At 41.6% G+C, this 15693-nt stretch overlaps 1 long non-coding RNA gene across 1 annotated transcript; it reads right to left on the bottom strand.

Moving 5' to 3' along the window:
• Window positions 1-909: 909 nt before the first annotated feature.
• LOC120102406 (uncharacterized) lies at window positions 910-9510 on the bottom strand. Its single transcript, XR_015687048.1, has 4 exons — window positions 9293-9510; window positions 8038-8755; window positions 6212-6268; window positions 910-3040 (listed from the first exon to the last, which is right to left on the bottom strand). It is a non-coding gene; the product is annotated as an uncharacterized LOC120102406 (long non-coding RNA).
• Window positions 9511-15693: the final 6183 nt, after the last annotated feature.

The following is a 15693-nucleotide window of genomic DNA, read 5'->3' as shown; positions in this document are numbered from 1 at the left end:
GTTGTTTCTCTACTTCAATCATTTCCCCCAGACCTAAATAATGTTGGTTTACTTTGTCACAAGCTAAGGAATATTTGAGTTTTTACAAAATACAAGGTTTAATTCTCAAAGCTTCTGTAAACACAGACAGGTCCTTTAAGTAAACACAGTCATTTCCCCTGTGTGGGTATGTGAATAAGATGATGAGGATGTATGGTAAAAATAATCTCCTTTTTCAAAAAATTGCTCTTTTTCTCTACTTTACCCTATGCCTGGTAACAGTGAGCATATTTAACGTATGTATTTACTATGCATGTGCCATTTTTGTTCAATTTTTGGATCATTTTTTAGATGAGTATGTATGTATAATGTGTGTACATGTTATTAGTTGTGTATGCATGTGCATTGTAGAGTTGCCAAAGTGGACAGTTCTTAAGTAGAGAAACTGTGACATCTTTTCTGTATATGATGCTAAGGCAGTTGCTTCCCACGGTGAAGCACCCCAAGGTGATAAGCTCAGACCACATCCAATTGAATCAAAATGGATAACAAACACAAACATGAAGCCTATAAATTTAAATCTACTAGAAAGGTTAAAAAATAAATTTCTGAATGAGAATTTGGCTTAGTAAAGTTGTTTTGTTTTGTTTTTTGTTACAATATCAAAAGCTTTATCTATGCACCAAAAATACATTGGGTTTAATATAATAAAAACTCCCTTCTCTGGTCTCTGAAAAAGAATAACAAGATAAAAAAGTTTCAGAAAAAAAGAACTGACACCCCAAAACTGTCTAGTATTCTATAATATTAGTAACTAATAACTAATAATAGAACTGACCCGTCCAGCAGGTCCAGTTATTCAGGGTCCCGAAGAGGCTTTCTACCTGTAGGCCAAATGGGGGTGAAGAGAAGAAGGAGACCAAGCAAAAGTTCTGTTGTCAAGGTCTCGTTTATTGGGGTGAACATTACAGCTTTTAAGGCTTTCAGGTAGGGGGAGTGTCCTTTGTGAAACACAAAGGATGGAGGGAGGAGGGCATTCCAGCAGCGAGAGCAGAAGGTGAAGAGGTCATGCAATGGAGACGCCGGAGATGTCTGGTGTTTGCTCAGACTGAAACATCCTGTGAAAGTTATCTTTCTGTGCCGTAAATTCATGGGAGAGGCTTTTGTCCAACACTCTCTAGACTTATGGCAGTCATTTCAAGATTGAACATCCGTGGCCATGTAGCCAAGAGTCACGTAGCCACTTTGAGCCATACAGTCACAAAGCGTCCAGGCCCAAATCCAATATGGCTCCCGACATAGAACTAGTTAATAGTTTGTTACACTAAATCTTGTTGCCCAATGTTTGTTTAATATTCATACAAAAAACTTGTTCTAAATCACATATCAAAAAAGTTCAGATTACCCTATTATATATAAGCCTGAACCATGATAAGCTTAGTAGTCCCAGTCAAAGTGTTTCTTCATATCCAAAATGTGACTAGGAATGACAATACTACTGGTCAGCTTGTTCTTGAGGATACTTTACCAACCAGGAAATATGCCGTTTGTTCTACCACTCTTGCATCATGGAGATGAAAATGAAAAAGCAGTCATGGTCTTCAGTAGACTGTAACCTCTGAGTGACACTACTGCCACCTATAGGTGACAGCTGTTCAGAACAACTTTTCACAGTCACAATTCACCACTACCTAAAGGAAATGAAATTTTAATTTTGCTATTTTCCTGCCTAGTGAAAAGGACATGTCTGCCATGAAGGATAGCAGCAGGGACCCAGTTGGCCACAGTGTTCCCTTTGGTCGATATTGTTTAGATGTAGTTATTGCTAACTTTCAGATGATATACAAAGTCATATTCTATTATAATAAGCCTTTCCCTCAGTTCCTGAGAGGCAGAAGCAGGGAGATCTCTGTGAGTTATAGGCCAGCCTAGTCTGCATAGAGAGCTCTAGGCCAGCCAGGGCATCATACAGACACTGCCTCCAAAACAGAAACCACAGCAGCAAAACAAACATAGTTGTATGTTAGTGCTGTTCTTTAAAACAACCCCATAAAAACAACAATGCCAACCAACCAGAGCTTCCAGGGACTTAACCACTACCCAAAGACTATACATGGACTAACCCTGGGCTCCAACCTCATAGGTAGCAGAGAATAACCTTGTTGGAGCACCAGTGGAAGGGGAAGCCCTTGGTCCTGCCAAGGTTGGACCCCCAGTGCAAGGGAATAAGTGTGTGTTGGGGCAATACCGGGGGGAAGTATGGGGAAAAACCCGTATGGGGGAGGGAGAGGGGAAGGAATGGGGGCTTATGGACAGGAAACCGGGTAGAGGAATAACATTTAAAATGTAAGTAAAGAAAATTCTGCTGAGGGATGGAGAGATCACTCAGCAGCTTAGAGGCCTGACTGTTCTTGCAGGGCATCCAGGTATGGCTCCCAAGACCCTGTATGGCTAGCAATGATCCATGAGTTCCAGGAGACACAATATCCTGTTCTTACCACTGTGGGCACCAGGTACGCACATGATACATATATATACATGCAGGCAGGCAAGCATTCGTACACATGAATGAAAAATAAATAAATCTTAAGAATAGACAAAGAGGCTTAAACAGCAACAAAAACATGAATCTCTATTACAGTTTTGAAGGCCAGAGTTTCAAAAGAGATCCTTTTTTTTTATATTTTTTTAAACGTATTTATTCACTTTACGCCTTGACCACAGTTTCCCATCATCTCTGCTCTGTAGTGATCATGGTCCTCATTGTAGCTGTAACTGTTCTTTATGTCGCTTTGTCAGGTAAGTGATTTACTCTCCATATCCCGCTGCACTCTGTTCATATTCACATTGTCAGTTATACTCACTGAGCACTGTGAGCTAGGCATTATGGGAAGGGCTCCAGAGAAAACACATAGGCAGTTCCTATTCTCTGGGAACTTAGGTTCCAGCAGGAAGATGCAGTGAAGGAACACACAGGATGTGGTGTGCATAGGAAGTCAGGCTTGGCGTCTCTGGGAAGATGATATCCACAAGCTCTAGAACAGAGGTCCACTTGGGGGAACTATCCAAGGCAAAGAACAAAGAGAGAGAATCTCAAGGAGAATGCTGCATATAGAGGAAAGTAAGGGCAGTGGAGATTGATATAATTGGGAAGATACAGACACACCCACACCATGACCCACAGTTTCAGCTAATATCTCCAATCATGGTCTGAAAATAATGAATAGAAAGCTCCAAATATGTGATTCCTAAGCTCTTGGTTGTAGACTCTTCTGAATAAGGTGATAAAATCTTGTACAACTTTTCTACCACAGCTAGAGGAAATGTCCCATGGGTCCCATGGTGTACATATGTGCATACATATGTACATGTATGATCTCTGTGTGTGTGTGTGTGTGTGTGTGTATGTGCATGTGTGTGTGTGTGTGTTTGGGTGTGTGTGTGTGTGTTTGGGTGTGTGTGTGTGTGTGTGTGTGTGTGTGTGTGTGTGTGTGTGTGTGTTTGGAAACACAGTTTCCCTGTGTAGCCCTGGCTGTCCTGAAACTCACTATTTTGATAAAGCTGACCTTGAACTTGGAGATGGGTCTGGCTCTGCTTCCCAAGTGCTAGGATTGAAGGTACGCACCACCAAGACATGATATTGTTTTATGAAATCAACTTTAGCTGCACCAATAACAAATACACAAGTCTAAACATGACAAACAACTTGCCAACAAGTTTTAGTGTAGCCTAAACTATTATACAGAACTAAAAAGAGTCAGATAAAAAGAAGTGACATCACCCTCCCTTCCCGCTGCATTTGTCCTTTTCACTGAAGCCTCGTGATACTGGATATGAGAACTGGGAACAACTATAATGCAGTCCCACTAAAAACATTTGGGGAATCATTGTCAGCATTTAGTATTTTGCTTCAAAGATCACTTTTTTCTTGAAATTGGGTAGACATTTGAAAGAGCAGGACATTTATTCTGATATGTTATAGGAAGGAAAAAGTAGGGAAGAAAAATATGTGTTATTTTTCTAAGCTGTCTTCTGAAACATTGCTGCATTCAAAGCTTCTTACACACACACACACACACACACATACCTACACCAACATATACACATGCTTGCACACTTGCATGCACACATAATACGTTATTAAAAACTACTCATAGATGAGCATGCTCCACAGCTCCATCAACATAGCCACTCAGACACTGCCAAGCACCAATCCTCGGCATCTTAGTAGCTTCCACACAGTTGAACAGACAGTCTGAAGCCAGAGAGCTTTGGTTACAATTTTAGACTTTCACTCTCAGTCCATTTTTATGCACTTGTCCTCAACAACAACAACAACAAAATATGGCAGCTGTGAAACTAGAAAGACAATTCTCTTTATAACATCTTTCACAACTTCTGGGTCCTTTGCCTACATCTTGTCCTTCATCATAACCATATGTCACCATTCCATGTTCTTTCACTACATGGCATACCATGCCCATGCTCCCAACTGTATACACTATACACTATAGGTTAGGACTGCATGTGAGGGGTACAATAAGTTTCATTCTTCTGAGTTTGAGTTACTTTAATATTTATTTACATTATTTAATATTATACTTTCTAGGTTCCCCCACTCTTCTCCAAATTTCAATTATACTTTGTTTTGTACCTGTAACACACTTACATTATCTTTCAGTTGGTGAGTCTCTGGGTCAGGTCCCTTCTCTTGTTATTGTAGATTGGGGAGCAATTAACATGGATGTGCAAGTATCTATGTGGTAGGATGTGGAGTTCTCATCATATATGCCCAGGACTGGTAAAGCTCAGTCACATGACAGATATAGCCATCTAATCTCCCGAAGAAAACCTCCCAGCACTGCCAGCACTCCCAGCCACCTCTACCACCAAGCCAGCAGCCTACCACAGTAAAGCAAAGGACTATCCCTGTGGGACCAACCGGAGCACCCCCTTTTCCCACTGGGCCTCGGTGTTAGATCTAGCTCCATGGGCCCCCACTCCATTCTCAGCTCTTCTGCAGCATCCCAGAGACACCTGAATGCCCAAGAGTCTGAGAACCTGATGGCCCCATATTCCTTGCAGTCCTGGGGACCCCTGAGCCAACTCTAGCTGTGTCCTGCTCCCAGACTGTGTTTTCACACCCCTGGAGCAGTGCCAGGCAGTGGTGACAGCAGAGTGGGGTAAGCATGGTCAACTTCCTGCATCCTGCTTCCCTGAGTTCCTGAGCGCTGTGGTAGAGCAAACACAGGACCCCAATATCCCTACAAAGAGACTCAGTTATAAACCTACATATAAGTGTGTGTGTGAAGAATGATAGGGTTCCCATGATTAAAATTTTGGTATCAAAAATTATTTTAAGCATGCCACGTTTTGCATGTTGACATCTCCATATAGTAAAATCCATACAAGGAGTTCTTTCTTCTTTCAAGGAAAAGGATGGGTATGAAGGAAGATTATATGAAAAGAAGCTGTAGGATTCCTGAAATCAGGGACAGTCCGAAGGAGCAGACAGCTTAGAAATGAGTTCCTCACAAAATATAATCCCAGCACTCAGGAAGCACAACCAGGAGGATTATACAAGCTCCAGGCAAGGTCAGTCCATGTAGTGAGATTTGGGCCAGGCAGGAGGGCATAGCTATATTCTGTCTCAAAGCACAAAACACAAAGAAGAAAAGAAAATACATTCCTTAGAGCCCCACAGAAAGGCTCTGTACTGGGGACCCTCATGCTAGGAAGAATCTCCTAGTGATCAGTTATGATAGCTATATTATAAGCACACACCTCACAACTAAGGTTTGGATGGCTGTGCATGACATGGAAATGTTTCTTTATGATATTTCTTTGCCCTGTCTCATTTTAGTGAGGAAGAAAAAGATAGCCATGGAGAGCTGTGAACATTTGGAAGTCAATGTTTTTATTCAATCCTCCTGCATGGTACTAGATGCCTATGCAGCTCTATTTGACAGCCTGGAGGAGCTGGCACAAAAGGATCAGTTATTGATTTGTTGTTTTTGTTGTGGATTATGTACTGCTGAGAGAGAGAGAGAGAGAGAGAGAGAGAGAAAACCTGAGGCTAAAACATGAGGAAGGCAGATGAGATATATGCGGAGCATATTAGTTTGTACCACTTTCTAGTGTTATTACTTCTGGCTCAAGCCCCAAGACATAGAAAAGACATGTTTTCATTCAGTAAGGCCAGCCAGGCCAGACATAAAATCTCTTGCAATACCTTGTGGTCATGTAATATCCCATCCTGCAGGACAGTCAACAAGGGTCAAGAGGGTACCTGGAAGAGAATGGGGGACAAGAGACACGAAGAAGGATGACAAGAGTATGATCAAGGTGACAATTTTAATTCTTGCAAGTTCTGGTTATATACTATAGCAAGGCTGGAGGAGGAGGAAATCTTCAGGGGGCTGGGAGACCTTGATGTACTAGCCAATAAGGTAGTTGGCTCACACCTGCAGGATGTTGGCCTAGGTCTTGTAAGAAGGTGGCTCCTAAAAGCCACAAGCCCTAGGTCTGTAGGAAGCTATCTCTTTGCAAAGATAACAAGCCCTTGGTCTGTAAGAAGCTAGCTCCCAACAAGCTTGGAGGTCACAAGCCTCCACTTGGCAAGCTTATTACTAAGCAACGCTGGCCACCATATTTGTATCAGCACTTCTGTGAGCTTAGCTAGAACACTGGGTTTTTTCCACTGAGTTTGTCTTTAGATAAACCTTCATATGTTATTTGTCTGTCCTAATTAGATCAATGTTGGGGTCTCAGGCAAGTCAGCTCCCCACATCTCCCCCTTCCCTGTAATAAAGGATGAAAGGCCCCTGATTTTAGCACTCCAAGGTGGCAGGTAGCTCAGTGGGGAACGAATTCCCTTTTATCCTTTTGGGGTAGAGCCTGTCTTCGGATTGATCAAGGAGCACACAATCTTACCCGTCACTGGATACCCAATCAGACTTAAGGACTCCTGTCTTAGGTGAATAGGGGGGTTTCTCAAAAGTTGCCAATACCCGGCAGGGGACAGACAGACTGAAAGGTGAAGGAGGCTATCTTTGCAAGTAGGGCCAATGTTAGGCAGTCCAAGGGCAATATCGCCCAAATCAGGGTTGGTTGGAGATGGGACTTGAGGCTGAACCTTCTTCACCTAAATCCTCTGAAGCCAATCTATATAATGTACTTGAATAGGTTTCACTGCTAAAGTATCTATTTGTTGTTTAATAAGCTAGTTAAGCTATTAAAGACCCAAGAGCCAAAAGATATGAGCAAAAGGAGGCCAACCAAGGGCCCCAACAAAGAGGGAAGAAGGGCAGTCAGCCAAGGAGAGATGGAAAACCTATTTTGACACCAGCTTTCGCCTCTCTCTCTCTCTCTCTCTCTCTCTCTCTCTCTCTCTCTCTCTCTCTCTCTCTCTCTGTGTGTGTGTGTGTGTGTGTGTGTGTGTGTGTGTGTGTGTCTTTTTTCTAGGCCCTCTCTCACCTTTTTCATGCTTTCTTTGACCATATTCTAAGACACAGAAAGTCTCCAAGAATAGCCTTTCTCTCACAAACCAGAATTCACTGTGATTGCTCAAAGTTGGGAAATTAAACGTAAAAACCCAATCAGAAACAAGTACACTTGTTAGCATGCTTGGTTTATGTAAAACGTGGACCAGACAATTGTTCTTTCTGATTAACCTCTGACTCTTAAAGACAGTATGGGTCAAAATTAAAATAGTCAGATATACTGAAAACACTGCTCCATTTTGGATAGATGTGGAACTTTAAAAATTGAATGAATTTATATGATTGTAAATGTTTACCGTGAAATATCACAGAAGGGATGCCACCAGGCAGAAAATTACAATTTTAACTGATATTAAACATCTTAAATAATTTGGAGAAACCTCAGCATTGAATTATAACCATTGGGAAAAAAAATAAAGACATAAATAGGTATCCTGTGCATGTTATGTAAGAAATAAGTGCACGGAGCCATATTGGATTTGGGCCTAGCCGCTTTTTTAACTGCTTGGCTCAAAGTGGCTAGGTGACTCTGGGATGTTTGGCCACAGATACTCACCCCTAAGATGACTGCCATAAGTCTTAAGATTGTTGGACAAAGCCTCTCCCATGAATTTACGGCACTGGAAGATAACATTCAAGGGATGCCTCAGCTCCCTTAGCAGATACCAGTTATCTCTTCAGTCAACACCCAGTGTCTCCACCACCTGACCTCATTGCCTGACTTCTTTGCCTCCAACTATCACTGCCTATATCCTCATCTCCCCCTCCTTCATATTTCACAAAGGTCACTCCCCCTACCTGAAAGCCTTAAAAGCTGTAACATTCATCCCAATAAACGAGACCTTGACAACAGAATCTTGCTTGGTCTCCTTCTTCTCTCGCCCCCCATTTAGGCCCAAGGGTAGCACCCCTTTGGGACCCTGAATAACTGGGTCCCCGCTGGTGGGGACAAATAAGCAAACCCCAAGTCAGTGCAGTACAGTATAAATAACTGAAAGTTAATTAATATGTTAATACATGGAAAAGATAACATGTTGACTGCCATTGTTGAAATTCCCAAAATAATTACAATAGACAATTCAATCTGAGTTCCTGAAACAATCATAATTGCATTATCCAAAAAGCTAAACCCTACAAAAGGTATCACATTGTGGAAGAATACATATCTCAGCTGTCCTGGAGTTGGTGGTAGAGCTTCCAATTTTTCTTGTGCAACGGCAATGGACAATCAGTGCAGCTCTTTGAGCAAGCAGCTCCTCTTGGTGGAGTACAGGCTGTAAATAAAGTTGCATCAGGGGGAATTTCAACAGACCCAGGAGTCCTAGGGACTGCACTGTCTTGGCCTCACCTAGGATCACACACAAAACCTGGAGATCCAGCACCAGGGCAGCTCTGGTCAGACTGGCAGGGAGAGCACTGGGCATGTTTGGAGCCTAGGGAGCCCAGTGTCTGGAAGGAATAATCCCCTAGAGGTGTTGGCATTTTCAAAAAATAGCTGTTTAATAAAGGGATTTTCAGGCTCTTGGACACCAAATAAGCTGTCTCCGCCAAGTGGTTGACAAAAGAATTGTATGGCACATCCGCTCCCGGCATCACCTTAGTAAGCACAGAGGAAAAGCCAGCTTTAGGGGGGAAGTTTCTTCCAGACTGTCAGACACACCCGGTGAACTTGAGCCAAGAAACCAGGAGAAAATAGCATCTGAGCCTCTAGAGTGTTGGACAGGGAGGATTGCCCAGGGGGGTGGGGGTTGCGATCCAATTGAAGCCTCGGGTATCAGAGAGTAAGCTATAGTCAGAGATAACTGGCTCACCTGGGGGTTTAAGGACTCTTTCTGTTGCCATTCCTGAGTCAGCAGTCTCAGTTGAGCTGGGCTTCCTGCCTTCACATCCAATAAAGAGATTGCTAACACTGGAGTACTGATCTTTAGTAGAACTACAGCCCTCCCTGTGGCTCTGAATTCCAGGACTCCAGTAGCAGTCCCCAGCCCTTCACCAAGCTGCCTCATTGGGTTAGAGACCCATGGAAAATAAAACATTGATCCTGACCTTGGCCACAGCCTCCAGTTGGAGTAGGCTGAAAAGCCCTTGCCAAGACTTTCTCCTGATATCATCCTAGGGTAAACATAGCCAAAGCCTGTTCTGAATTCTTTCGGTAAAACAAACGTCCTCTCAGTCTGCTGCAGACTCTTTCTGGAACTACTTTAGTGGCTCCCTTGCCCCCTAACCTGGGGAATATTGACCACAGTGTCAAGAACTGACTGCTGCAGGGATGGTCCTAAGTATATCATTAATAAGAGACCAGTAACTGAAGGCAGCGACTGGAATATTTTCAGGGCCAAAAGTCTCATAATAGTCTTTAAAACAATCACTAACCCTGTGCTATCTTTCTGCATCAATTGTTCCCTCCTTGGGGAATCATGGACAAAAATGTTCCACAGTCTAATAATTTCTTTACATTTCTTTTTTCTTAGCCCTATTCTTTGTGTCTTGAGTAACTCCTTGAGTCCTGTTGAAAGAATAAAAAATGCAGCTAAGAAGTCAGAAGTTTAAAAAAGCCCTAAATACCTCAAATTCCAGACCCTGCCCTCTACCTGTACTAGCTGACCATAAAGTTAGAATAAAATCTTAGAGAACAGTCTTGAGAAACAGGGAGTTTCTCCTTGTGATTTTTCACTGGTATTCTTGTGATTTTCCAATGACACCACCCCTGCCCCCTTGGGTTGTGGTTTCTCCCTTTAAATACCCTTTCTCCCAGCCTCTCGGGGTCGAACTCCACTGCCCCTGCGTGGGATATGAGTCTCGACCCCAGTACACTGGTTCCTATCAATAAACCTCATGTTTATTACAGCAAGGACAGTCTCACGTGAGTTTTTGGGGGGTCACATCATCCTGAGATTTGAGTGAGGGTCTCCCTGCTCCGGGAGTCTTTCACTGTCACAAAGGGTGACTGTAGAATGCTTGTTCCATCACTCACCACTGAGATCTGTGTCATACAAAGAGAAACACACCAAGCGGCTGAACCGAGGTCAGGCAGTCCACGGCATGGGGGTGGGGTGGGGAGCCAAGACTCCGAAGGAGGAAGAGAGGACTGTCTGTTCATGGGGGACAACCCACAGTTACAACCTGCTGTTATCTGAGGTGAGGCTGCAGGGCAGACTCAAGGGTCATCTGAAATAGAGAGACACATGTATTGGATTACTGTATTTTATGACAAATTTTCCTAAAGAGATACAGGTGGGCTTCTGGCCACAGGAACAACCTGCACAGAGAGTCATCAGAGCAATCTTGGATGTGGAGAGACAATCCTGAGTGTAACAGCTTATATGTTCTTTCAGATCACTTCTCCTTCTATTGTGAACATTTGTCATGAAGAGATATAAATAATGTCTGTAACAAATGAATGGCTGCATCATGTGCAGTAAACTGCACTGGGAAGTAAGAAAAACAAACCTTTTAAGTGTAGATGTAACTCAGACATAGTGTGGGTGCTTAATGCAGAGCCAATCCCAAGCAAACACACGTCCTGACAAACTTGAGTTATTTGGATGTCTTCCAATTTACTTGTCATCTCTCATTTATGTAGAATGATTTCACTCATAATCTATACCATGATGATGGCATCTGGGGGAGATGTTGTCTGCTTCATCACCAACTGAAAACTTTTCTTTACTGGGGTCAGAACTACAGATGGGCAGTGGGGACTCCAAAACTCAGGAAGCCAGTGCAGAACCTGGGTAAGACTTGTTGATCCTCTGTTTGCACTCTACCTGTTCAAAGAAGCAGAGACTCCAGGGATATTGGGAACCTTTCTAATGTCTCCTCATCAAAAAAACCCAGAGACAGCTCTTATGTAACCATAGTTAGCCATTTTGAATGGAGTCATTTCACTGGAATGGTAAAATGCAGACACATCCATGTTCATCATTAAAGTCCTTAAGGAAATTTACTAGGAAGTGGGGTTTCCCCTACTCTCATACATGTGTGAAAGACATCAAGAAATGAAAGTCACCCTCAGTGAGATCATCCATAGCAACAGTTGGAACATGACAGCAAGCACCAGTCAATTTCCTTGTACACACATTCTAGGTTTCAACATGGATGAGTGACAAAGATGTACTGTTCAAGTCAAGATCTGAGGATGTAAAATATGCTAGGTGCCAAAATTACTGTAGGTGTTTAAATATACTTTGGGCCTGTGCAGTAATTACAGGGTTTTTTTGTTTCCTTTTGTTTTGTCTTTTGTTTGTTTTCTTGTTTTTCATTGTGTTTTTTTTGGGGGGTGGGTTGTTTGTTTTGCTTTTGTAGTTTTTTGTTTTGTTTCTTTATTTGTTTGTTTTTGCTTTAGGGTTCTCGCCTGAGGAAGGAGAATGTGCCTACCTGAGTGACAATGGGATCAGCAGCAGCAGGTACTACACAGGTAGGAAGTGATTTGTAACAAACCCAACAGCTACACCTCACAGTGCCCATTAGTTGTAAACCCAGGGTAGGGACTGTGCCAAAGCATTCATGAGAAACAGATGCTCTGTGCCCCTGTGCCCTGCTATCTTCAGTTGCTTCTCTACTCCAATTTACCAAAGCCATTATCAATATCCATCAATAATCACATTGACAGCAAAGATGAAAACTAGCTTAGAGGATCATAGATATATTGCATAGAATTTAGATAGTTGATAATAAATCAAATAGGTGTTCATGTATTAGTTAATACTAATATGTAAAACTAAAGTATAAATACATCTGTATTAGTGAACTCCATTTTGAACAGGTATGAATTTTTTCATTGGCCCTTGCTGTCACTTCAGGGAACCTAAACATGGGAGAGACTTAATCCATGGAATTTTTCAATAATTACAAGAAAGATGATTATTGATCTATGGACTTTAAACATTATTCAAAACAGAGTCATCATCCCTTTTAAAAAATTCAATGCCCAATAGGAAGGAGATCTAAACAGGATTAAAAGTGATGCTGAACACACTAACTTAATAATATTATCAGACCGTAGGAGGTATGAAGAAGGGTGTCGAGTCTACTGCTCTGAATGTGGAACTGGGGAGCTGGGAAGTAGGTATTATTCTGCCTCTCAAAAACAAATGGCTGGCTCGGAAGCATAATTTTCCTCAATCTTGGATCCATGGTGAGTTCTCTTTTGGCACATTGGGATGGATCCAAGGCAACCATGCTGTGATGAGCATACTGGGAGGGTCAGACTATAATTATAGGATCCTTCCAGTTTGTACCTGTGCTGAGCAAAGAGCCTCTTCTCTGAATTCCAACAGATTCAGGCTACACCCCAATTGTATCTCAACACCCAGGTATTCTGAAACATCCAGAACTGCAAATGAGACCCTAATCCCCACCCCAATACCTGTCGCAACCTGGACACTCAGACCCCTGGACACAAATAACCCACCCAACCAGAGACCAGAGCTCTTTCTGGATTGCACCCGTACCTGGAGCAGAGCCTTTGCTCAGGATCCCAATCTACTTGGCCTATACCCACGCCTGAGTAATAGCTCAAATCCCAGGGGTTCTGACATGTCCAGGATCACAAGAAAACAGGATCACAGGGTCACAGGAGGGACAGGTTCTAGTAAGCGACAACAAGGCCACTTAACACCAGAGATAACCTGAGTACAAGAGGCAAGCACAAGAGCATAAACAAAAGAAACCAATACTACTTGGCAACATCAAAACCCAATTCTCCCACCACAGAGAACCCTGGATACCCCAACACACCTATAAAGAAGGATTCAAATCTAAATGCTCATCTCATGAAGTTGATAAAGGACTTTCAGAAGGACATAAATAACTCCCTTAAAGAAGTACAGGAGAACACAATCAAACAGGTGAAGGAACAAAACCATCCAGGACCTAAAAATGGAAATAGAAACATTAAAGAAAACACAAAGGGAGACAATCCTAGAGATGGAAAACCTAGGAAAGAGAGCAGGAGTCACAGATGCAAGCATCACAAGCAGAATATAAGAGATAGAAGAGAGAATCTCTGATGTATAAGATACCATAGAAGACATCAAAAAACAAAGAAAATACAAAAAGCAAAAAGCTCCTAATTCAAAACATTCAAGAAATTGAGAACACAATGAAAAGACCAAACCTGACAATATTAAGTATAGAAGAGAGTGAAGATTCCCAACTCAAAGTACCAGGAAACATCTTCAACAAAATTATAGAAGAAAAATTCCTCCCATCACATAATATTCGAAACACCAAATGCACAGAACAAAGACAGAATATTGAAAATGGTAAGGTCAACTAACATATAAAGGCAGACCTATCAGATTTACATCAGACTTCTCAACAGATGCTCTAAAAGAAAGAACATCTTGGACAGATGTCATACAGACCCTAAGAGAACAAAAATGCCAGCCCAGGCTAATATAGCCACAAAACACTCAATTATCACAGATGGAGAAGCAAAGGTATATACGTGTGTGTGTGTGTGTGTGTGTGTGTGTGTGTGTGTGTGTGTATGTGTGTATATATATATACAAATTTAAACAATAACTTTTCACTAATCCAGCCATATAGAGACTAAAAGAAGGAAAAGTCCAACACAACAAACCTAAAGGAAGAGAAAAACTCAAGCATAGTTCCACCTCTAACAACAAAAACAACAGGAAGCAAAAATCATTGGCCCCTCATATCGTTCAACATCAATGGATTCAATTCCCCAATAAAAAGACATAGACTAACAGACTGAATATGTAAACAGGACCCAAGATTTTGCTGCATACAGGAAATACACCTCAATGACAAAGACAGACACTAACTCAAAGTAAAAGGCTGGAAAAATGTTCTCCAAGCGAGTGGTCCTAAGAAACAAGCTGAAATAGCCATTCTAATATCCAATAAAATAGACTTTCAACCAAAAGCTATCAAAAAAAAAAAAAGATGGGGAAGGGCACTACATACTCATCAAAGGAAAAATCCACCAAGATGAACTCTAAATTCTGAACATCTGTGCTCCAAATACAAGGGCACATGCATTTGTAAAAGAAAAGTAACTGAAGCTCAAAGCACATATTGAACCTCACACAATAGTAGTAGGAGATTTCAGTGTCCCACTCTCATCAATGGACAGATCATGGAAACAGAAACTAAACAGAGACACAATAAAACTAACAGAAGTTATGAACCAAATGGATTTAACAGATATCTACAGAACATTTCATTCTAAAACAAAAGATTATACCTCCTTCTCAGCAACTGATGGTTGCTTTCTTGTACTTTCTTGTATCAGTCTATGTAGAGTGTACAGACAAGTTAGGGTAAAATTCTGCACCTTTTTTGTTTTATTCTCTTGAATCTAGTTTTTATAGGGGTCTCCCTCTATCAAATCTGATCCATACATCTCTGGAAGATGTCCAGAGCCTAATCACCTTTTCTAAAAACACAAAGACAAAACCTTTTTCTCAAATCAGCATATCCTTCAAGTGGCAACCAGAAAAGCTTATGTCGTGCATTCTCTCTCAGAGAAATAATATAACCACAAAATTCAAAATCACACACATTTTGAAAATTAAAGTAATCTAAAACAAATGAAGTAAACTAAAATACTATATGAGTCTATTTTTAGGTTTTTTCTAATTTGTCATGCCAGGATATTAACCCAAACTTCCTGTGGAGCTGACAAAGAATATGAGTTTCCTGCAGACTGTATGTACTATCTACCTGTTACACTCTCTACCGGGAGCCACAGACTTCTATTTATTAATACCTTTTAGAGTAGGTAAATACCACTGCTCTCTACTTGGAGTCAATTTTCCCTACCCTTGTTCCAAAGTGTGGGTGAAATTTCCCATGTGATTCGGACAAACTCTGTATATAAATCTATCCTAAATGCAAATAAGCCACCCTTTGAATTAAATATACTCTAATCAGCATCTGCTAAGAAAGCAGGCCCATTCTCCAGCTCAGAGCACCCATCTTGCCTCTGTTCACAGGAGGGAACCTCAGAGTCCTCTTTCTTTGTTTCAAGTTCCCACATTTGAGTCCATGTGACTTGTCTAGGCACCACCTTTCTCTCACTTAGAAAATAAAACTCTAACTCTCAGGTTGATAATCTTAAATTTCTAGTGGATTCTTGCCTAACACATTGGATCCACCACCTGTTGCATTAATAAAAATTTCTAATTTCCTATTTCCTAAGTGAGCTCCCTGCCTGCATGCTGTGCATGACTGACACTAA

This window comes from Rattus norvegicus, chromosome 4 (assembly GCF_021556685.1).
Source record: "Rattus norvegicus strain SHRSP/BbbUtx chromosome 4, alternate assembly SHRSP_T2T, whole genome shotgun sequence".
NCBI lineage: Eukaryota > Metazoa > Chordata > Mammalia > Rodentia > Muridae > Rattus > Rattus norvegicus.
The sequence above is the reverse complement of the archived record's forward strand: the minus strand, read 5'-3'. Positions and strand labels throughout refer to the sequence as shown.